Source organism: Amblyomma maculatum, chromosome 3, assembly GCF_055883805.1.
Source record: "Amblyomma maculatum isolate TAMU_Amacu chromosome 3, ASM5588380v1, whole genome shotgun sequence".
Lineage (NCBI taxonomy): Eukaryota > Metazoa > Arthropoda > Arachnida > Ixodida > Ixodidae > Amblyomma > Amblyomma maculatum.
The window spans coordinates 213771698-213796517 of NC_139346.1; the positions used below are offsets into that span (position 1 = coordinate 213771698).

Here is a 24820-nt window from a genome sequence, read left to right on the forward strand (position 1 = left end):
AATGGGCTTGCCGCTGCCGCCGCCAGATGGCGCCACCACTGCGTCTATATATTGCGCTGGTGGCGGCCTTGCCGTCGCTGTGACCTCCCGCAGCAGGTATCTGAAAGACCTGTGGGGAAAAGGATCTCCGATCCTCGCACGGACAATGTCCCCAGCGTCCTCTCCGAAGTCGACTTCGATCTAGCAGGGCTTTGTGTTAGGTTGTGTGTGCTCATTTCGCAAGGATTTATACGACCCAGTTTTCAACTTTTGATCGTGTGGGGAAGCGAGACGACGGGGTAGATTTTTTTTTTTTTTCTTTTTCACCTGTGGTGCCTGCCCAAGGACCTGTTGCTCATCTTTTGCAATTTTTTGTTTCTTGGTTTGGCCACCACGACAAGATAGCCACCAGCTGTGTTGTGCACCTGAAAGCTCTGAAACGGATACGGAACCGGACTCCGCTGTCGTCTGCTTAAACGGTGAGCTTTCTCTTCAGTGTCGTCTGCTACGCGGCGATGGAGAGCGTTTATTCCGTGCTCTATTTCGCACTACTTTCCATCTGACCGAATCCCTACCGAGCCATAATTCACAGAATTTGAGGTGCGCTTGGAGGCTTCGGAGCTAAAGGAGCTTAAAATGGACAGGGAGGGTTATACAGAAAGTCTATGCAAAAAAGTGATCTGGTTTCTTACCGTTTTCAATAGCATATAGAACATTTTCTCAACACAAATCTATGACGCCCAACTCAGTACAAATTCCTAGCAACAGAACTCCGAGTCACTATGCCACATAATTAGGTGATGTACTCTCAATTTGTTCCTCTTTTCATTGTTTCATGCGCAAGCCTGTAGTTGTGGGAGCATACTGACAAGGCTCTAATGAATGAAGGCTGTGAACGCTGTCTGAAAGCTTTTAAATACTATTACTGACAAGGCTTTAGTGAATGGAGGCTGTGAATGGTGTCTGAAAACTTTTAAATACTATTAAGACGCTTTCTGCATGTACTTTTTAAAAACAATTGCTATTAGCCACGACAAAGCTCCGTTAATGCACGTGCCTGGCGTGAGAAGGAACCACCCCCTTCGAGAAGCGGCGATAGCCGACAGAACGGTGATGGAACGCTCGAAGCTTGCGCACCGTTATCTGCTGCAAAGACCTTCATTCAACGTCCGCGGGGGTAGAGAAGCCGCCAGGACAAGAATCGAATATGAATGCGTTACGCTTCTTGTAGCCGGATAATTGTCTACGGCTTTTGACACCGTTATCTCAGCTCGCATAAGCTCTTCGATGAAGCGAGCATTGCCATTGCCTCAAACCTATGATCGAAGCGCTGATTTAATTGATAAATCTGACCAGGTCTAGATGCAATTTCTGCTGCATTGAAATCGGAACAAACCATCCTTATGTGGGCAGACTAAACATCCAGGACCGAGTCGCTCAATAACGAATCGCTTCGAAAATAGACCATTCAAAGCATCCTGCATAACCTGCGTTAACAACCAAAACGGTTCATATCATACAGGCGTGCGAGTCATCAGATAATCATTACCAAAACTGCGTTAAAGTTTAATTGCCCCGCCACCTTGGGTCACCCTGAAAGTAGTCCCGGCCAGACGACAGCGAACCCTCAAGGTGGGGGCACTCCGCGCATGCGCGGGACCTTAGCGAGCGCCGGGCATTTTCGGGCTGGCCCAATAAAGAGCCTTCTCACAAGGACTGCGCACCTGCTAAATTTAGCCGACAGCCTGCCCAGGCTCCGGACAACGCGGGCCAAGTCTTAAAGACCCTTCCCAATGGCGCGCGCTCTATGGGATCCGGGTGGTGCTGAAAAAAGTCTTCCCTGCTGTGTGGTTTAAGCAATGGCCCCTTTGCGGCGAGACAAAGAGAAACACGAGTAAATACAAGGAGGGTGGTTTTCTAATGGTTTCCTCTTGTACCGGCTTCGTTGACGAAACGGTTATAGTTTGTTGTCACAATTCGCTAGCGGCCGTCTGGGCCCGCTTTGTTATACTACACGAGAGCAAGTTGAGGGCGGAGGAAGGTTTCTATATAGCTCTGCCGGGGTGGGGCCTCGTATCGATATAGCTTCTGCACCGAGTGATTTTACTACCGCGAACCGGAAACAGTTGAACACGAGCCTTTAAAACTATGCGGGCGCGCTGTTCAGTTAGACTAAAGCAGTAGTATATGTACACAAAACAACCAAAAATATATATGAGCGTTCGTTATCACGTCGAGGAAAATACTTACGCATTGAAATGTTCTGCTGACTAGGTACTTTTTTTTCTTTTGTTTGTCTCTTTATTTGCCGTGTTCAAGCCATTCTTCACTTACTATTCGTCTCTCTTGATTTCCCGGCGCTTTCTTTAAAAGATACCCAAGAATCCTCGAACCGTGACTCCGGCGACAAAGATACGCCCCGAATAAACTTGAATTATCGGACCGACTCAAATACCGAGGAACAAGCAACTCTGTGGGGAATCCGCCCATTAAAAGGCGCCTTGCGCATGCAGTTTGCGTCAATGTGTTCGCAGAGCATCCACGGCGAGACTTCTCTTCCGCACTGCAGTTCCGACAAAACGGGCCCGGCATTAGTGGACGCTGTAGACATACATTAGCCCATCCAGCTGGAAAATATCTGCTTCCTTCAGTCTAAGCTTATGATGCATTTTGCTATAACTGTGCAAGTGAGATGCAGATCACGCGGCCTGGTTACTTTTACGTAGTGCTCACACGTAAACTACACGTAATGTTTACACAGTAACTGGTTTTCGATTAACTTTATCCAGTCATGTACCAACAGAAGCCACTGATGGAAGCCGTTCGTGAGCATAATGTGATGCTCAAATCTTTTAATGCAGTTAAGCACTCCTGATCTGTATAAAGTTACCCAACTTAATAAATGTACACACATATATATATATATATATATATATATATACCGGGTTAAGTGGAGAGATATGGGAGAGGCCTTCGCCCTGCAGTGGGTATAATCAGGCTGGTGATGATGATGATGATATATATATATATATATATATATATATATATATATATATATATATATATATATATATATATATATATATATATATAAAAATAAAATCGACGCCACCCCCCACTGGCCTCCGTCCCACACGCACACAAGAATTGTTCCCTGATGTCTGCGTCATTATAAAGAGCCGTTAGGCATAATATGCTGTGCTGTGAGACCATGTCGTCTTAATGTCGTGCAGTTGGTAACTTCACATTAGGGAAGCCTTTGGTTTGCCGGTGATGCTCGCGATTAATTCAACTACAGGAAGGTGAAACTTAGTGCCGTCGCTGTTATAACTCAGCTTCGCCGTTCGGGTGACTCGCTGTTTCTTGAACTGACCTCTATTGCTGAGGTAGTTAAAGTACTGAATGCAAATTACGAACTTCCAGCCTCTTGTTGTAAAACTTTTAAAAATTGTTGCAATCAAGAACAGATATCCTATAATGCTTCCTGGGCATCTGAAAACAAAACGACTGCACACACTCAGGTGCATGCGGCCAATAAATAGCGATATTAAAATTTTCCACCATTTGTAGGTGCAGCTGCACGATCGCTGAACTTTTCGCGTTTTTTGGGAGTGTAACCATCTTTTCTGGAGGGTTATTTCTCCTGCATCGCTTACAGCTTGCACAAACAAAGGCTGTGCAGATTTTTCCAGTTTTTATCATGCTTTCCATGATGAATATTACAGGCTTCAGAGCAAAAACGAGAAAAGGGCGACGCAGCATCTCTCCCGCGTAACGAATTCTAATCCGCGGGAATATTGTAACAGTGGCGACTAGACAATCGAGAACAATACTTCAGACACACGACAGTGCAGTTTATGCAACACACTATGATATAAAATAGAATAAAGAGAAAACAGAGACTTGAAAGCACTAAATAAGGCCAGATTTTTCGTTCGCGGTGCCAAATTCGTCCATCCCCGCCAGCTTGCTTTCGCAATTTTTAAGGGTGAAGGTCGAGTGCAGATGTTATCGTCTGCTTGTGCCACTCAACTACACGCCACGCGAAAGGGTCACGAAGCTTGAGACAAAAGGGTATATGCTCGATAGAAGCGGGCGGTGCAGGAATCAGACGAGAAAAAACAAAGGAAGAAAACCTGCATCAACCTAACTGTTTCAAGATTACAAAACGCGCGTGCCCTCTTCAAGTCTGCTTAAGTGTAATTGCTTCGAAAACTGGCTGCGCCGTGGTCGAAGTTAGCGAGAAAAAGGCGTGGTTCAGCAGAAGACATGTTTTCAGGTTAAAGATAACAGCCATCATAGAAAACGGAAACAGAGTAATCCCATCCTGCAAAATGAGGTCTGTCGATTACCTTCTCAAACAGGGAGCACCAAGCGTCTTAAATAAGTACTGAGGCCCTCATATGTTCTTTCCTCGGGTTTTTCTTATCGAGGGAGTCTACAAGAAATGAGGGGGTGGAGGTGAGTTGTACTTGGTCGCTTTTAGATGGATAGCATCAACTTTTATTTATTTATTTAGACTACCCTCAGAGCCATAAAGCATTACTCAGCATACAACAAAACATAACAGGGGCGTAGTTTTACCAAATGTTGGTTCATACAATTGTAGCTAATGCATTCTTGAAATAAACGGTTGTCATTGATTACTGCTAGTGATGCAGGAAGGGGATTCCGTTCGTCGGATGTACAGGGAAAAATGAATGAAAGTAGGTTTTCGTTCTGCATAATGGTAGTGCAGCTTAGCGCGCATGATCCATCTATGGTGACTCCATCCACACAATTTTGGAATGAAATAAATTCTTCTCGTAGGTGACAATAATGAAAAATGTTTTGGAAGAGGCGAAGGTGGTGTATTCTGCGACGAGATGCGCGAAATGGCAGCATCTGCTGTACTCGAGCGCAACTCAAGAAAGAAGAGGCAAATGTCTCTCAATGGAGGCCTTCCAGCCAATGATGTCGACCGATTTCACATACGTTGGCGGCTAATCCGCGGATGATCCCCTTTCGCGCTACCATGATGCAGGGAATTTCCTTTGAGGGGCATCGGCCACTCCGTTCTCAAGCCTAATAGGACGTACGAACTCAGCAAAGAATATCACACCAGGTGATGCGCCAGGACGATCATCAGGTCACAGCCGGATCTAGAAGCAAGTTTCAAACCTTGCAGCCCTAGCTGCATCCACCGAGTGTCTTGCATGCGTGATTTCCCCTCATCCACAAGTTGACACACAGCCTTGCACTTCCGTCTAATTGCGTTTTATGGATGAGCTATGCTGCGATGGCTGCACATGCAGAAATCTCATGCCGGGGATGGCGGTAGCATATATAGTTTTCAACATGATGGCAAGTCCAAAAAAAAAAAAAAAAAAAACGCTAGAGCTTTACGCATTTATGGGTCCCATAGGATCCAGAAGAAGAAAATGTGTTGAAATATAACTTTTTCCATCCGAAAGAGGTTTTCTTTTTACAAATGCCACGCATGCAGCGTGTCTCTGCGTCGGCCTGCGGTACCTGTGGCAGAAAGCATACTTCGTTTCACAGCTTGTTCGCAACGCGGTATGACTGCTTGGACAGCTGCATATGCAATTGGTTTGCGAGCGCATTAGGAGAGCACACTCTTGGGAGCCATCGCACCGCACTTATATACTCCGCTCCAGTGCGCACAAGTTGCCAGGCGCACGCAGTCCGCGCTCTTCAGTGTGGCGGACTGCCTGTGCAGCGAAGTTCTTCTACCTGCACGTTTAATTTCTGTGTGTAAAAGCATATAGAATATTACAGGGGCGTGGCCACCGTCGTCTCAAGTATACGGCTCTATTAGTTGTAAATCCCAAATGAACCCGATTTTAAGCATAAATGTCTATTTTTTTTATTCAGTATCTCTTGTGGGACAACGCTTGATATTTTTTCCGCACGTATTCGCGACAAGATCAGGTCGGAAAATAAAGTTGTTCGTTCATGCATTCAGTTCATCATCCTTATCGGTCTTTAATCAAAGTGCAGAAAAAAAAAAAAAACGAACGAAGGCACAGCGCTGGGAGACAAAAAAAAATGGATGCCCTATTCGCCATGCGGGCAATTTAACTGGGCATCCGCCGTTTCTAACAAGTTGAAAAGTACAGCAAGAGCCTCTGAAGGCTAGCATTTCAAAAGTTCCATTGCATCAACTGCGCAGCGCTATCTGGCATCGGATGTAATTAACAGGGAAGCATCCCGACAGGTCAGCCCTGAGCCGCCCCGGTGCCCTACATGCACAGGCAGTGCAGGTGTGCGATTTTGCTGGGGAACTCTCGGTTATTCTATAAATACCACATGCCGATCTTCCATGTGGTTTCGTTGACGTCACTGCAGAAAAAACAGGTGGCAAGCGTACGCTAGTGCACGCGTGGAATCGAACGACGCTCTGCTATACCGTGCAGCGAAGGAAGAGAAAAGCCAGGGTAGATGGCTGGTCTAACCAGTTTGCTAAAGGCAGCATGGTGGGTTTTTATCACCTCATAGTCGTCGTAACCCTCCCTGCCCTCTTTAATCCCGTGGCGCATTTCTAACATTTCGCAAGTCGGGCCCATACGCACTGACAGTTTCGAAATTCTTGCAAACGTCACTATGCTGGCGTTCGCGGCATTGATAATCCATTCGGAGAATTCTCCATTCAAGAAAATCTAGAGGCATATTAAGCCAAAATAGTATTTTTATGAAGTTTCCAGCAATAGCCATTTTAGGGTCAAAATTCTCATTTCTTTTGTTTTTAATTCATCGTGTTTTCAAACTAGTGCGGACAGAAATTAACTCGAATATGGATTTCTGGATTTAAAGGAAGAATTGTCGGTTAAGGCATAGAACATTGCTGGTTCGCGCAAATCAGCCCCTTATAAAGGCGAGCGTCGCGGAAATTCAACCTTCCACATTAGTGCCAAAAAGCAGTGAACCTTAGCTGCTAGGCGCCTTGCTGATCAACATTGGGGCTCCTTTATTAGAATCGTTACACGAGGTCCTGAACAGCAGACAACCGCAGCTGCAAGGTCAAAGGGACCTTGAAGTTGAGGTTGTCTGCTGTTCAGCACCTCGTGCAAAGGTTACAGCAATGCAGTACTGAACAGCGCTGGGCCTCAGCTGCTAGGCTTTTTCCACACAGGGCTGAACACCAGTGCACCTCGGCTGCTTGGCCCCTTCCACATAGTGCTGAATAGCAGACATCAGCTACAAGGCCCTTTTTGTACAGCGCTGAACAGCAGTGGACCTCAGCTGTTGGGCTCCTTCCACGTAGTGCTGAATAGCAGATAATCTCAGCCCACATGCCTCTTTCGTGCAATGCTGAACAGCAGTAGACCTCAGCTGCTAGGTCCTTTCCACAAAGTGCTGAACAGCAGTACACCTTAGCTGCTAGGACCCTTCTACGTAGTGCTGAACAACAGCCAACCTCATGCATTTGCTAGGCATTCCAGTGCAGCAGAGCGTTCCGGGTGGCCGTTACCACTTTGCGCAATCTCCGTAACCAAGCTCCTTATTATTGACAACAGCGGCACCTCACAGGACTTCCTTCCCAGCTGATGCTGTAAAGAACGCTCTATGAGGGCAAAGCAGGGATTTTGCGGACTTTTTCGGCGAGTCGCGTGCCACCGGCAAGGTCACGAAGTGCGCTTTATCCAGTCGACGAATGCATCGGTTGCTAGCGTCGGAGATAAGCTCACCTCGAGCAACAGTGGTCCTCGATGCGCCTCCTGACCGACCAGAAGACAGCGCGAGATAAGCCATCTTTGTTTTTCCCGCGCGTATCGCTGCGTCTGGGGTTTCCGAGAAGTTGCAATGGGCTTTGTAGCCGCGTGTTTGCGATTGTGCTGCCCGCCTGTGTGCACTGCATTGGTCACGCCATGTGGACTCCAGCGAAATAGTCGATCTTCTTTCGTTTTGTCTTATGCCATTACAACACACGGCGGCTGAGTCGTTAGTCTGGTAGAATATTTCGCACGTATACAACTTCCGATTAGACATGGAAGCTAGGAAACAGTCGCGAAACACTCGTAAAATTTATCGTAATAATTTAAAATGAGAAGTAAAACTTTTTTCCCATCCCATCAACGTAAATCTCGCGGATATAATGTTGTCACTTTTTTGTGTGTGCAACGATTGTGCCGTAGCGTTAGCATATGGAATGAGCCCCTTTCTACTCGTCTGACATGACCTCTCGCATGGCGGTTTATGCAGCTACTTTTATGCTTTCGGCTTGGAATTTTTTCCTGTATCCAAAGGAATTTTTTCCTGTATCCTGTATCTAGAGAAGCACGTACACTTTGCTTTGACCCAAGCCACTAAAAATACCGAGCATAACAGGTTGAGTACACTCATGCCACTTTTCGATGGATCATACATCAGCATGTTTAAACAGCATCGATCGAGTACTGTTTTGCGCTGATGTAGATCGCGCAAGAAACAGCCCGCGTCTCAAATGTTGGCGCATGCATACGATCCCGTATGAATAGAATAATGCGGGTCTGCACCCTCACTGGTCATACAATGGAACCTGCGCCTCAAGCTTGCCGAAAGCTGCAAACGTTCACAAAACTACAAGATTTTTTCGAGCAGGTCGTGCTCAAATACACGCGGCAAGATGGAGAACGAACACAGTAACAAATTCCGCGAGTTGCTGTCCGCGTGGAAAAACGTCGATAGCGCACACAAACATGTTACTTAAATGATGTGGACATCCAATTCAAGGTAAGCACGGCAAGCACAGGAACACAAAATGCATAATGAGAAACTACGGGACGAACAATTAAAAAAAGACGCGACATCAATACATAAAACAGATGAACACGCCACAAAACTTTACGCAAAACAATGCGCAACAAAACAAGATAGTCCCACTCCATCACTCATTTCTTTCACACTTGTCAAAACTTCACGGAAATTAATATTAGACGTTGTATCAGCGCCAAAAACGGGTACCTGGCGACTGAACAGGGGTGCGAGGTAGGTCGTCTTCATCGACCTCGATCTAAACTTTATTGGTCAAAAATAAGACTGGACGTCTCGCATTAAGTAAATGAATAAGTGAAAAAAATATTAATAAATCCGTTCATGAATGATATCAAGTTATTCGTCTCTCTCTAAAATAAACTTAAGGCAGTGACAAGGTGATAAAAATAATGGTCATATGCACATATGCAGAGGTATCGCATACAATTTTTGTACAAGAACGACGCGGTTTCTTCACACAAACTACACGGCACTTCACAGTTTTCATGCTTTACTCCAACGTTTCGCTCAGTTCGCCTAACATTTTAAATCTAACGCTATATTTATACAGTGCTCGGTAAGCTAGGCAATTAAATCACGTGAAGGCATGATGTCGACCACAGATACATCACATTGCGTGAAAATTTCCTTCTGTTCAACGCGCACTTTAACAGCAGAACTATTTCCCCAGTAATGTTAAATTCATTCTTGTAAACCACATTTTTCGCGAAACTTTAGCCAACCTTCTACTTATAGTAACTTCTGCGTACCGATACGTCTTTCCGTTTCCTTTTCCACACATTTTCTTCCGAAAAGTTTGACCAAACCTGGATATAAAAGCAAATAAATAAATTACCCCTCATATAATGCCTCTCGTGGGACCTTGAGGTACTAATATATAAATAAATTAACTCCGATGAGAATAGCTTGCTGCATGGGCTGACGTTTCCATAAAATTGTCTGCCACAGCGTTTAAGAAGAATCATACTGAAACGTAGAAAAATCGCATTTCGTTCCAAACAAGAGTGAAGAAAGGGTCTTAAATCTCACGAATGTGTCAAGACGACGCGGGCCCACACCAGCATAAGACTCCGTTCCTTGTTCAGTAGCAGTTTGAGCTAATTCGGGCAGTAAACGAAGGCAAGCAGCGGACACGGATATAGCTTTTCTTCTCTGCCGTCGTCAACGCTTCCTTTGGCACCTGCGCGCACTGGAAGCAAGGACGCGACGCGCAACAAGATAGACAAGCGCCGAGCTGAGTAGCGGTAACAAGCACCAGCTCTGCCCGGGAGGCCCGAAAGCTCGGCGCTCTGCGCCACCTGGCAATGACGCGGTGGGGGCACATGACACATTTCAGCTCCAGGAGCGAATACTCGTAAGAGTTGGCGCTTCGTTCGCGCTGTTGTGTTCCTACCACTGCTTAGGTTTCCTCGGGTCTGTTGTTATTGTTACGTTTTATTTGCGCGGGTCGGCTTGCGACACCGCACGTGTCTCATAAGGGACCTAAATTTAGAAGAGTGCGGTGCGTCTTGCTCGCTGAAAAAAGAAAAAGAAAACGAAGTCAGCAGCAATTAGTGAGAAAGCAAGTCGTGAAGAAAATTAAAGCTGCTGCTGTACTGCACTCCCGGGTGAGAAAATTAATCTCTTCCTAACTGAACTTAATTACAGACCACTAGCGGGATCGACTCTTAACTTGAAACGAGATCAAAGGGCCCCTTCTTAGTTTTTAGCGCCAGCCTGCATGGAATATCAAGACGGTTCTTCATTCTAGTCATTAACACGAGTCAGAAGCTTGTGTAACACGAGCCAGAACCTCTAAACAAGGACGCTGCGGACGTCTAAACAGGGGCGCTAGATGCAGGGGCTGTGTTCGTTTGTTTTGCTTTGGTTTAGCTTGGTTTGGTTTGGTTTGGTTTGTGGGGTTTAACCTTCCAAAGAAACTCAGGCTATGAGAGACGCCGTAGTGGGGTTCTATGGAAATTTAGACCACACGAGTTTCTTTACCGTGCACTGACATCGCACAGCACACGAGAGCCTTGTTTTTCGCCATCATTGAAAAGGGGCCGCCGAGGCTGGTGTTCGATCCCGCATCCTTGGGCACAGCTGGTCGAGCGCCGTAACCACTCAGCCACCCCGGCTCAAGCAAAAACTCTGCGTCGACACCAATCTTCGGATCATGGAGCCTATGGTGCACGACCATTCACTTTAAACCGGTGGCAATCAATTCTTGCATGGCTTTCAAAGTCAATTTTATCGCACGTGTTTTGCTTCCGGACATTTGTCAACACTGCGAGAAAAAGCCGCAGGATCGATTTTTACTAAAAAGAATAATTTCCTGGAGCTCTCCTGAGCGCCTCCCTTAAGCAGTTCCTTTTATGCCCTACTGATATAACTTCAATTCTCCTCGTATCAGCAGTAAATCAGTAGTGAAAATAGACTGGCGCAATAAGATAGCAATTCAGGAGCAAATGTGTTTGTAAGAGTTAACGTGGGGAAATGTTCTGGATAGATGACGCACCTTACCTTCCTTGAAGGCACGTATGCAATATGGTCGGCTTCTCCTGCAGAAGCAAAGTGGTACAAAAAAGCGCGCTTTACACAGCAGCGCTTTACACAGCAGGTTACCCCGTGAGTCATGCTGTTCACTGTGCTTGTCCGGCCACGGATGAAATTAGGATCAGGTTTTTTCTGCTCTTACAGATAACACAAGTTGCACAAGTTGCTACTACTATCGTGTGTGTGTGTGTTCATATATTTCAGATTTTTTTTTTCGCAGCCGCTTGTGTCTTCACGGACATATTTACTAGCTGTCGATTTTGGTTAACCATTTGAAATATCTTTTAGCTATTAGTTCGTTCGTTACTAGGTGTGGTTTGCTCATTAAAAGTGGCGATGCAAGCTCAGGGATACGAAATTTAAAGACGATCGCCGGACCACTAGACTACCATGTTACGCATTTGAATAGCCAGTGGACACCCGGCTTGTCGTGGGAATCGGACCTACCACTTCCCGAAGTAGCAATTAGCGCATTCCCGGAACCATTTCTTTAGCTCAAGGCTTAAAATTAGACATTTAGATGTTGTATAGTATTCACCATCTTATATCCTCAGATAATTAATAACCGATGTTTACGCGTGCCAAGTCACATTAGGTGTTACGCAGAGGTAGTGGTCGGAGGCCGGCTTAATTTGGACCGCATGGGGTCTCTTTTCAGTACACGGGCGTTTTAACATTTGGTTTGTTTATTTCAGTACAGCAGCCGCGGCCGGGAATTGAATCCGTGGGCTTGGATTGATGTTCCATTTGAGAAAACTTGCCTATTCAGGAAACTACAGAATAAAATATGGTGAAATAATAGTTTAAGCGAACAAGATTTTCTCCTTTCTGAAAACCGCACCTAAAGAAGCCAAAAATGCGAGTTTTGGCTGCAGTTAAGGAAGTTTTGGGATCTGACACGGAATCGCCTCTTCTACTGTAGGCTCAGCCGAGCATCTTCATTGGGCTCCTGCCACGTCAGCGAGTTAATATGTCCTCAGGGGCACTATTCAACGAACGCGTTCTTTGTGTCGTGTCCTCTTTTGTGGTTGTCCTTTTCCGAACTGTCTTCATTCCAAGTATGAATAATGAACTAACCTAGCACTGTTTTATTGAAGAACAGCCGGGATAAAAAGTGGTACACTCTACGCATGGCGAAGAAACTGCCCGAAAGACTTTTTCGACAGAGAAGCACTTATTTCTGAGATATGCATATACCCTCCTTGATATACTTGCCATCTTGTCAAAGCATTTTTTTCTTGCACATCTTATTATACAAAAAAAAAAAAATGAAATCGTTGCGGTTCGCGTGGTGTATACCACTTTTGCTCGCGGGTGTACTATACCTTACAGTAAACTAGCGCGAAAAGACGGAACTCAGCAGAGAAAACAACGCAACACGTGTAGTGTTGTCTTCTCTGCTGAGTTCCGTCTTTTCGCGCTCATTTACCATGAATACTTACCAACTTGCCTAACTTCTTGTGCTAATACTATGCCTCACACGTGCAGCGTATGTATTTCACCTTGGCCGAAGCATGTCACTACCTCGTGGCAGGCAGGCACGTCCCTATGCGGGCCTTTCCGCTTAACCGCCGACGTGGAATGTGCGGCGCATGTCTGCCGCCATCTTTCGGGTGTAGTGCTCACTGCTCCGCTTATATTCTCACCATACTTTGAGACAGAGAGAAAACAATGGGTGTTCAACCTAGACTAGACTGGACGCAATATTTCACTTTGATAGCACACGTCGGGAAGCTGTAATTGTTTGACTGGCAATTGTGTAATTTTTTTTTTCATTGCAAACACCAAAACATACTGTGCGAATTTCCAAGCAAGCCCTGTACCATTTTTTATTTATTTATTTATTTACAAAGGCTGCGATTCTTAACGTGCATACGATATGCTAAAAAGAAAAGCAATCTCAAGGACTCGAATTTATGCACGATAGGACTTCGTTCTGATATTGTGAGATACAGGAGCCTCTTCGAATAGAATAGTAATTTCGAGAAACTTTACACGGCTACCCGGGAAAAACGTGGCTTGTCACGTTTTCTACGCGAGCCTTTTTCACCGAGCGCATTTAAAGCACACACACAAATAAAGGAAAAACTGAACAACTGCGAACTTCAGTGATGTGCCACTTGCGGCGACGTCACGCAACTGAATGAGGCGGATGCGTGCGTTTTGACAGAGCCGTACAGACAGGCCCATGTTTTCTCCGGGTCGCCCGGCTGACGCCAATGAGGCGAGCGCGCAGAGCTCGCAAAGAGCTTTGATCTTTCTTTTTTTTTTTTTTTTTTCAGCACGGAATTTCCACCCACGGCAGGGAGGAATTCGTGCTATCCGTTTGTAATTTTGTGAAAAACAAAGCTTAACTTCGCGCATCAAGCCTTCGGCATTTAATGAACAATTAAATGAAGAAAGCTCACCCCGTCAGCGCACGCGGCCTTTCATATTGGTTTTGTGACCATCCCTATAGATTCCTCTTTTCCAGCCTCAGGAGTCAAAACCGCCAACCCAGCTGTTCTGCCTTCAGCCGAGCTTCATCCTGCAATTACCATTGTGCTATTCTCTATCTTTTGCAACGTTGCATTTTAACAAATAAATTAGCCTGCGTTACTGTATGCAACATAAAACCTATTTTTAGCAATTTTCTTCCTCGTTCAATATGGAACACCAGTCATTGGTGAGCGACGGCTGTCCACGCGCAGCAGTCTGGAAGGGGAAGGTGTAAATTCTTCTTTAATTTTCTCCTTGCTATAACAACATTCCCTTTTGTATTTTTTTTTTACTTTATTTGATTTTATCCATCCCTCAATGTTTATTCCGCCAAAGGCAAATGTTTCAGCTGTTGCGAGTAACAGTTCAGTGGTCATTTTCTATCAACCGGGTTCATGGGAGATTCGCAAAGATTGCCCCTGTTGTAGCACCGGCAAGTATTCCCTGTAGACGCCCTCTCATTAGACGTAATGTTTCTGAATTGGCTTGATGATGGACTTCTGTGGGACAGTTTACCTGCCATTTCCTTCGTACTCTCGCCAGTGTTCGACGGACGTGACAGTGACTAACAGGTATGTAATGAATTGAGAGGAAGCAGGCGAAGAGGTTCCATTATTGGGCTGGCTGCGACTATCGCAACGTGGGGCTCGTTCTCTCCACCGGCGTCATATGCACGCCCACCTGTGCACAATCGCACGCAACCTGTCGCAGACGTACACAATATGCATCATCAAAAAATATGTATGAATGCAGGAAAAAATATTTTATCATTACCTTGGTTACTGAGAGCCCGGTTACTGAAGGACGGGGGGGGGGGGGGGGGGGGGGGGGGGCTCCGACGACCTCCGGCGCTGCATGGTTATACACAAAAACAATACACACGCGAGAGAATTAAACCAAGACGTTAACACAGATGAGTCGTATAGCCAACTAGCCCGCTCTCAAGTACTACTGGGGATATCGTGCTAGAAAAACTGGCCACCCTGTATACGCAGTGCCTGGTGTCATGGACGGTACCGGAACCATGGAAGAATGCAAACATAATCCTCATTTATAAGAAAGGCGACTCTAAGGACCTGGTTATACACAAAAACAATACACACGCAAGAGAATTAAACCAAGACGTTAACACAGATGAGTCGTATAGCCAACTAGCCCGCTCTCAAGTACTACTGGGGATATAGTGCTGGAAAAACTGGCCACCCTGTATACGCAGTGCCTGGTGTCATGGACGGTACCGGAACCATGGAAGGATCCAAACATTATCTTCATTTATAAGAAAGGGGACTCTAAGGACCTTAAAAATTACAGTTCAATCAGCTTACTGTCTGTTACGTATAAGATATTTACTAAGGTAATCGCTAATAGAATCAGGACAACCTTAGATTGAAATCAAGCAAAGGATCAAGCAAGTTTTCGGAAACGGTACTCTACTATCGATCATATCCATACATCAATCAGGTGATAGAAAAATGCTCGGAATATAACCAGCCCTTATACATAGCATTCATTGATTACGAAAAAGCATTTGACTCAGTTGAAACCTCAGCGGTGATGCAGGCATTGCGAAATCAGGGGGTAGGCGAGCGTTATGTGAAAGTGCTGGAAGATATATATAGTGGCTGCACAGCAACCATAATTCTGCATAAAGAAAGTAACAAAATTCTCATAAAGAAAGGAGTTAGGCCAGGAGACACAATCTCCCCAGTACTATTCACAGCTTGCTTAGATGAAGTATTCAGAGACTTGGAATGGGAGCAGTTAGGGATAAGGGTAGATGGAGAATACCTCAGTAATCTGCGATTTGCTGATGACATTGCCTTGCTTAGCAACTCGGGGGATGAACTGCAAATAATGATTGATGACATAGACAGGAAAAGTAGAAAGGTAGGCTTGAAAATCAATATGCAGAAGACTAAGGTAATGTTCAACAGCCTCGGGAAGGAACAGCAGTTTACATTAGGTAGCGAAATACTGGAAGTAGTAGGCGAATATGTCTACTTAGGATAGGTAGTAACCGCAGATCCGGACCATGAAAAGGAAATAACAAGAAGAATAAGGTTGGGATGGAGCGCATTTGGCAAGCACTCGCAGATTATGACTAGCAGCTTACCGGTATTGCTCAAGAGGAAAGTATACAACAGTTGCATCTTACCTGTACTAACCTATGGGGCTGAAACGTGGAGGCTAACCAAGAGGGTTCTACTTAAGTTGAGGACAACCCAGAGGGCTATGGAACGAAAAATGGTAGGGGTAACATTAAAAGATAAGAAGCGTGCAGAGTGGGTCACAGAAATAACTCAAGTTACCGACATTCTAGCGGAAATTAAGAAGTAGAAATGGACATGGGCAGGACATGTAGTGCGAAGATAGGATAACCGGTGGTCGCTTAGGGTAACAAACTGGATTCCAAGAGAAGGAAAGCGTAGCAGGGGACGGCAGAAAGTTAGGTGGGTGGATGAGGTTAAGAAGTTCGCAGGGGTCAAGTGGATGCAGCTAGCACAGAACCGGGTTAATTGGAGAAATATGGGAGAGGCCTTCGTCCTACATATGGACATATAATATGTTGAGGCGACCAAAAAGAGAATAAAATAATATGCCTCTGCCCGTACCACACTAGGTATAACAGGCTCAATCCAATCGAATATAAAAGATTTGGTCCCGAAGGACAAGCTTGGTCTGTGTTTTTGCACCCGTAGGCGAAAGAACCCGAAGGTTCCAAAAAAATGCGGGAATCCCTACACAGCGGCCCACAGCCGGGAGCGGGCCCGGGGAGATCCCCCGTGATCTCCCCTGGGACATAGAGGGATGGGATGGGACAAGGGAAAGGGAATTGGGATATAGGGAAAGGGTTATGGGACTATAGGAGGGAACGGGGCAGCTTGGGGAATTTCTTTAATGATCCTGATTCGATTCGAGCTCCAATTTCTTGGCCTCAGTTGAGGGCGAGCACTCGCTTTAGCCAATGCACGGCCCTCGGCCTTCAAGCGCATTCACATCCACATCACGTTCGCCGGGTCTCCGCCACATGAGACAGGCTGCTGGGCCACTTTGGGGTTCCCCGTCCCCCAAGTCAGGTTCCCTCGCCCCGACTGTACTAGGGCTACTGGAGGGGCGCATTTCGCCGTACTAGGATTCCTTCAGCCCTACTCCAAGGTACTAAGAGAGGTGCCCAGAGTCACCTTTTGTGGAAAACTCTCCATTCACCGTTTTCTCTCCAACATAGTATGTTGACGGCTAGTTTCTGGTTGGCAAATCCAGGTTCACCGTCTGATAGTGTCCGCAAAGATACTCGTGCACGCACCTACAGAGGTACGGCACTGAGGGGTCGCCACTCCCCTTTTGGCCCTGAGTCAGCGAGCCGCGGTTCCCTTAGTACTTCGCGAGCAGCGCCACCGGGGCCTTGGCAGCGGGCTGGGCTTTCCCTCGGCCAGCACTACCGCCCAGGACCAAGGGTCTCGAACCCCCCGCTTCTTCCGCGGTTAGCAAGCCGCGGTTCCTTGCGTACTACGCGGGCAAAGCCACCTTTAGGTGGCCGGCTGGGCTTGGGCATGGCCCGCCTACTAACCTCGGTTCTGCGGGGCGTTGCCCCCCGGAGGAAGTCCAAGTCAGCGAGCCGCGGTTCCTCTCGTACTACGCGAGCAGCGCCATTGTTCCCTTAATGGCCGGCTGAGCTTTCCCTCGGTCAGCCGTACCGACTCGGTTCCTCGCAAGGGGTCTTTACTTCCCCTTGAATGCAAGCATATGAACCAGCCAGCCGCGGTTCCTCTCGTACTACGCGGCTGAGCTGTTGTTCCCTGAACAGCCGACTGGGCTTTCCCTCGGCCAGCCAACTGACTCATATCATTGCGGGGTCTGACTCCCCTGAGTAGTTCTGCGTGTTCGTTGAAGATACTGACAGTGAGGGACACATGTGCTTTAGCACAATGTGCGACCACCTTCTTTTCCCGAGTTTCTGGCTTACTCGAAACCATGTAGGCTACTTTGACACCGTCTTTTTCGCCTTTTCGAGCCTAAAGGCAAGTTCCCCAGAACCTGGACTTGGTTCGCCCCAGCCGCGGCCCCGCGAGGACCCGCTCCCCCTGGCAGCGGAAACCAACGGTCTGCGGCTGGGAGATGCGCTCTCTCGCACCGAGGGGTAATTTTGATCCAACATACGGATTCAGCTAACTGCATTTTCATTAGTACTCTGCAGCTACGCCACCGTTCCCTAGGCGGCGGGTGGGGCTTTCCCTCGGCCTACCGACCGCCCCGTACATTGTAAATTTTGTTGCTTTTAAAACATACGGAGTCAGCTAACTGCATTTCCATTAGTACTCTGCAACTACGCCACCGTTCCCTAGGCGGCGGGTGGGGCTTTCCCTCGGCCTACCGACCGCTCCGTACATTTGAAATTTTGTTCTGCTTTTAACCGGATTCCACGTGCCCAGTCCGAACCCCTTCAGACTTGCCCCCGTGTTAGGCATCGGGCTACGTGGGCGCGGCACGCTCACAATGCCGCAGGGAGTAAGCTGACAACCTCCCCGGGGATTCGCAACCCCTCAGTATGGGTTCCGGCTGCACCCATACTGACCGCTGGCCGTTGCAACTGGACAAAGCCTAGCAGCCTTAACCGCTCTGGCCCATCCAGCTGGCGGGGGGGACCACGTGCAGGTCGCCAGATCGGATTTGCCCCCCCGCCTTCGTCCTACAGTGGATATAGTCAGGCTGATGATGATGATGATGGTAATGATGATGATGATTACTGAGAATGGCTACCCGCAGACAAGTATTTCATGCGGTTGATGAGAAAGTTCTTTTTTTTTTCTTTCGAAAATGCAAACAAGCAGTGAAGGCAACGGGACGAAACGAGCATATCAGAAAAATAATCAACAAGCAAGTGAAAGGCACCAGCATAATATCGAATAACAATAAGTCCATCTTGTATCTTTAAAAATGTGGCGGAATTCCTTCCCCCACGTGGCCTATACATCACTGCGATGACGGTATATCTGGTTCATTTCTAGTGGGTGGAGATTGGGTTGGTATTCCCGCTGGTACTGAGTGAGAACCGTTACTGGGCTATACGTGACGGGGATATAGGTGGGGCGATAGTCCGGTACTCCAGCGGCTGCCGCTGAAATCCTTGCTCGTGCAATGAAGGCCTTTTATGCCCTCAGTCATGAGCTGGATTGTATATATATATAGGGAAATGCTATAGAAATGCTGTGGGGGTTGCCAACATCTGTCCTCATCGCTTTCATACGCAACTGAGTGTACGTTGGGAGGGATAACGGTGGTGATCGGTAATCGGTGATCACCGATCGGTGATCAGGCTTCACATAATGCCTGAAACACGGCAACGCCTTTATGTGCATTTTCCGGACGATCGGGAGGGGTGCAGCGACTGCTGTTGCCAGAACAGGTTTAGAGGCTCAGAGTGCACTGCTTGCCGAACCAAACTTCCTTCTTAAAAAACGAAGGCTCTTCACTGAATGCTTGCACCAGCTTTGTCTTCGGCGTATAGAGCAAAAATCGGTATTTCAGTAGTGTACAAATGTGGTTCACAAGAATTTATATTTGTGTTACTCTGGCCTCGTTTGCTTGGTATAGGTATAATAACCGAAGGTACAGATTCCCAATAGGCTGGTAGTTTTATGCAGCGTTTATAGCTTCATCGCGCTGCAGTGAGCTCACAGCTTTCATTTCAGCAGCCTGCTATGTCTACAGCCTTGCAGTCTCACCAGCTGCTCTGCGTACTGCGGCCGCAAAACACAGCTGTGACACCGAATGCTGTGCGGAGCTTCGATTGCAGGCCTTTTCAGAAAAATGTGCATAAGTGCATTCTGTATTGCGTTGTGTAATGAATGAATTATTAATTAATGAGTACAAAGCGTGGAATTTGGTTACTAAAGCACTGTAAAAAGTGGCGTTACCGCCGAAGAGACCGCATGGAGTACACAGCCAAGTTTATAACTTGACCGACAAGACATCGGAACGCCGGAAATCGCCCTGCCTAGCTCGGGACAAGTCTCAAGTGCTAGACGTCGTCGCAGCGCATCGATAACTTCGGCGTCGCGAATTACGTGAAACCGCCCGCGCTGTAGACATCCACGCCATCGCGGTGATATGCACTGTGCCCCACCCATCCTTTGCTTCAATTTTCTCACGCCCACCTTCTTCAGTACCACTAGCTAAAGCATTTTAGGAAACGTAGCGCAAAAAAGACAAGGACAAAAAAGAAGGAAACACACACGTCCTTGTCTTCTTTGCGCTACGTTTCCTAAAATGCGAATGCACTAACTCGCCCAATTTAGCATTCTTGTCCACTAGCTAAACTCATGGGTTTGCGTCGCATTTAAGATAGTATACATACCTCCCGTAAACGTGGACGGTCTATGAACGAGCAGCAATGGCGGGTGGAAATAGACAATCCTGTTTGCATAAGGACTCAAAGCACAGAAATGTCCTTTGCCGCCGATCACCGACGGGGTCCTGGCTAAGTCGTATCTGCACAAGCAGCCACTGGAGTGCCGAAAAAAGACCGATTCTTCATATAGCCTCAAAACAAATTGGGCCCGTATTTCGAGTTTGTGTAGGTTCAGGAAGTGTCATTTTCGCCCTCATCTCACTGGCGGGAACGGCAAAACCGCAAGTGGTGGCAACATCCGGCGCCAGTGTTTCCACCAATCGGGCGACTCTAATTGAGGGCAAACAGAGTGCCCGTTGAAGACGCTAGAAAGTCAGCGCCTAAGAAAAAACATGCAGCACCACAATAAAAAAAAAAAAAAAAAAAGAGAAAGGAAATGGGGAGGGCGGAGGAAAGAAGCTAATGAAAAATGCGCAGTTTTTCATTATTTGTTTAGCTCATTATAGAGTAGAGCATTCTCGCTTGCACCGAAGGGCCTCTCCATCAGTCGATCAGTGACTTCTGAAATGCGGCACATTTCGGCCATGGAAGTAGGTGGTCGACTTGAGGTTCCCTGGTGGCAAAATTTTTAATCATTAACTGCGCTGCAGCCAAGCGTCAACTAGGTTCCCAGAAGTCCCTGCGGAGAGACACTGCGTGCGCTCTCTTCACGACTCGTACATAACGCGTAAGCAGAGCAGGGCGCGGGAGGAGAACGTACGGGCCGAGGTATGGAGAAGGGTGGCACGCAGCTTATCCGTGTCACCTCGTCGAGTGCCACTTGAGGCACCCAAGGGAGGACAAAAGGAGAGAAATGTGCTTGGCCCCGCGCCCACGTATCTATTGCGAAGACCGCGCAACTGTCGCTAGCTCCCTGACGTCAATGGGGACGGACGTCCCCATTGTTCGGCGCTTGTAGATTCCGAGTGCACCCTGTCTTTCTTTTGTCTCCGATAGGCTTGCGATCAAAGGTAACGCTGGAAAAGATGAAATCTGTAACTGCGTGATTTGTAGCTTCTGGCCCCTCAGAGCCGCGTGCGCCATTACTAATGCTGGTTTTCCAAAGGTTTTATTCAGTTGCCTCAATGGAATCTGGAACGTGTCTACAAAACTACTCAAGAAGGCGACTAAACTAAACGGCGCCCATTAAATGTATGCATGCGAACCGGTCATCTGCATTGTTTAAGTAAAACTGATTTCGTTTGCATGCTTTTTAATTTATTTATTTTTTTGTTCACTGTCAAATTCACAATGATATTCCTCAGAAACCGACTCAGAAACCAGATGAACGCATTTTCCTCAGGTCATCGCGGTACTCGGGATCAAGGTTCCAATCTCGAAAAGGCGATCGAGCAGCTAGCTATCCGTCGAGCCCGAGTGGCTTTATACGCCATTCATGGACTCTGTTCCGATCCAGCTTGAACTGACGAGGACTTCTATACACGTTCTAGCCGTTCACATTAATCTACTGGCCCGGGCGAGCTCGCTCTCTCTTGCATGGTGTATAAATGCATACTGCGTACAAAGAGGCACGCAGTATGCATCCCACGACAATGTGAATAAAATGACACAAGGCTTCTCTTTTGGTTGGGTGGCTTGAATCTATGACCACTAAAAAACAAACATTTCAAATCAGTTCTTCCCGAGGCTAGTGGCGGGAAAAGGAAGGGCACATTGTACGGAAATATGGTACTTGCAGAAAACAGAAGGGGCGCTTAACGACATAAGGGGGGGGGGGGGGGGGGGGATTTTCTTCACGCGCTTAACCTGTACAAACTGGACTAGAAACAGCTTCAACATCCACCCTGATATCAATTAAGTGTGGCATATATGTACATAATTACGCAATGCGGTCACTGGGAATGGATAAGGCAAGTCAATTAAAGTCCTTCAAAATTACATGGGCAGTATACAGAGGAGGTGGTTAGTGTGTGCGTCTATAGAGTCGAATTTCATCTCTTCACTAGCGGCCATCGTCTCACTTGCGAAAAGCCTTACTTCTAAACAAACAAGCAAAACTCTTCATAGGAGTACGCTGATCAGCGGCGACCTCTCACGCGTCCAGCGACAGTGTTTATCAGTGTGCAGCCTCTGCCTCTCTTGGAGGCAAAATTCTTACAACAGCGTCAACAGAACGATCGGTTCGTGCTGTTTTCTTCCTTGGTGTTGTACAAACGCGCAGCACTTCATGATCAATACAGAACTTCGTGCGCGCACGTCCAAATGGCAGGAGTGGTGTGTCACCTGCGTATCGCATCTCTGGGAGTCCGGTTGCATGTACGCTGCCCTACTGGCATCACAACGCGCTAAAAGAACATGTAACAAAATTGGCTGCACTCTTTAAACACACTTTGGCGCTCACGACTGCAACACTTATAGTGTGCCCCGACGCTTGTCCTGTGGGGCCAGAGAGAGCTAGCCGTTCTAATTGCCTGCCCCGAACAGGCGGAAATGAGAAAAACGAGCGGAATAACCCACTGGCCAACCGGGGAGAAACCGTGCACGAGCCTGCGTCCGAAGTCTGATAAAAATATCCAGGAAAGAGGAGGAGGGTAAAAATAGAGGAGGAGGGTTCAGAGGAGAGTAAACTAACCGCGCTTCGCGCATTTGCTACTGCTCTAGTGTGTACACTATATCGCGGAAGTTCGCAAGATTGCAGTCTTGCACTTGGCTGTCCGCCGCAGCGTGCGTCTTGACTTCTGGAGGAGATACCCTCCGATCGCAGTGTTTGGCCAGGAAGAGAAAACTCGGCGACAACCTTGGCGATAAGCAGTGCTCTTCTTACTCCCTCCGCTGCCTTTTATTCGGGGAAGAAAACGCGCCAGAGTGGATACAACTATTGTTTCGAGGGTGTCCCCGTGCGCCGAAAACAGCAGCGGCTCGATATAACTTCCATAGCTTGCTTGTTAAGCGGAGCATTACCACAGAGCGTGTATTTACGTCACCTGCATCGATATTTCTACTCTAAAACTGGCAGCAGAGTCGGATCTTGCTCGAAGTTCCGCCAAGACGGCAGGGGCGGGAGGAACCATGGGCAGTTACTTTTTGGAACATTGTTGCTGTTTCGGCACCCTACAAAAATGGTTGAATGAACGCACACGGACCCCTGTAAGCTGCAGTTTGAAAGATTGTGCAACATGACATTTCGAATGCCATGAAAGTAAATCAAAACTATCGGACGGTTGCCTTCCAAAAGACATTGGCTTACGGAGTGGTCCGCATTGCTCTGCTGAATAAACGGCTTTGCCGGCAGTAGCACGGCAGTATTTTTAGACCAGACAACGATGCATCTACGAATCTTCTTAGGAGCGCCTTGAGTGTTCGTTGTTCAGCCACCAGCAAGCTCGAGTGCACATCAACCCAACTTTAGAAGCGGCCAACGGGAGCGAGTCGACCCCGCTTCGTAATTACAAATCGATGTGGAGAGGGGGTCGACGTTACTGGTAACTTGATCACCCCCAACCTTGAAATATCTGTATGACATGCATATGTTCGTGGACCTCAGATGGATACCATTCCGATTCAAAGTTTCATGGTGTTAGCGCCTGTTTCATCTTTTCAATGTCCCGCCACAATTTCGTCGCGGTTCCTGGAGATTGATTGATTGATTGATTGATTGATTGATTGATTGATTGATTGATTGATTGATTGATTGATTGATTGATTGATTGATTGATTGATTGATTGATTGATTGATTGATTGATTGAAGGGGAGTGGGGCAATAGACATACATTCGATTACGATTTGTCTTTGTCACTTCCCAGTACCACCGCCTGACACAGCCCAAGCGCTTTCGTGTGGCGCTAAGCGATTACATCGCCGATATATCCGACTGTGCTATGTGTTAACGCGCGAACACCTTGGTCTGCATCGACGGCAAACAAGAAAGTTCCACAATGAGAGGATCTCATGAGAGCATGTAGCCTTTGTCCGTCGATAACTTTGGTATCCTCAGGCAACTGCGGTCGTTCACAACTTCCTTTACATTGTCAGTGATGCTTGTTTTCGCGTGGCGGGGAGGGGGAGAAGGTAGCTCCAACCAAACATGTATCTTTAGCAGCCAGAGCCGGAAGCGACACAGGAACGAATATGAGAAACTAAAGGCAAGACACGCAAGAGCTGGTCCATTATTTCCCGCTATCCCTCCCATCCTCTCTCTGCGCTTGCCAACCAAGTGCAGAAGGCGGTGTTCGCGCCACACGATGTCACCAACGCAGGGGGTAAACGTATGGTATACAAATGCGCGTAAAGACGAGAATTAGAGTCGAGATTGCGGGACCGTGTGGCAGCCGGCTTATTTATTGACACAGATAGGTATAGCGATTGCGTGCAGCGTAATGACGTCCGCCGGGAGCTCGCCAGCTGACGGAGTATCTTCTGCAGAGACACGGGAATAAAAGAAAAATATTGCGCGTGCGATGCATTTTTCATCACAATGGGCAGCGCTGACTGGGCGAAGAAATACAAAAGAGTGCTACTGCCGCGCGTTTTTCGGTACGAAGAGCAGGCCTATGATCTGCGCGCTTTTTCTTCCGGATGGAGTGTCCGCATGGGATCTCTCCCTCGACACTCACGTGATTGATCGCACGGCGCCGCGTTGCACCGCAAGTTCGAAGGATCAGCAGCTCAAGGTACGGGCGCCTTCTGTGTGTGCACGCTCTGTTTACAATCCGCACTCGGAGACG

At 47.2% G+C, this 24820-nt stretch overlaps 1 protein-coding gene across 1 annotated transcript in view; it reads left to right on the top strand.

Annotated features, from left to right (window-relative positions):
- The first annotated feature begins 317 nt into the window (after positions 1-317).
- SERCA (ATPase sarcoplasmic/endoplasmic reticulum Ca2+ transporting SERCA) overlaps positions 318-24820 on the top strand; it is a 91433-nt gene continuing 66930 nt past the window's right edge. The window contains exon 1 of the mRNA XM_084599562.1: positions 318-458. The gene's annotated coding sequence lies outside the window, so the exon portion shown is untranslated. The remainder of the gene's footprint in view (positions 459-24820) is intronic.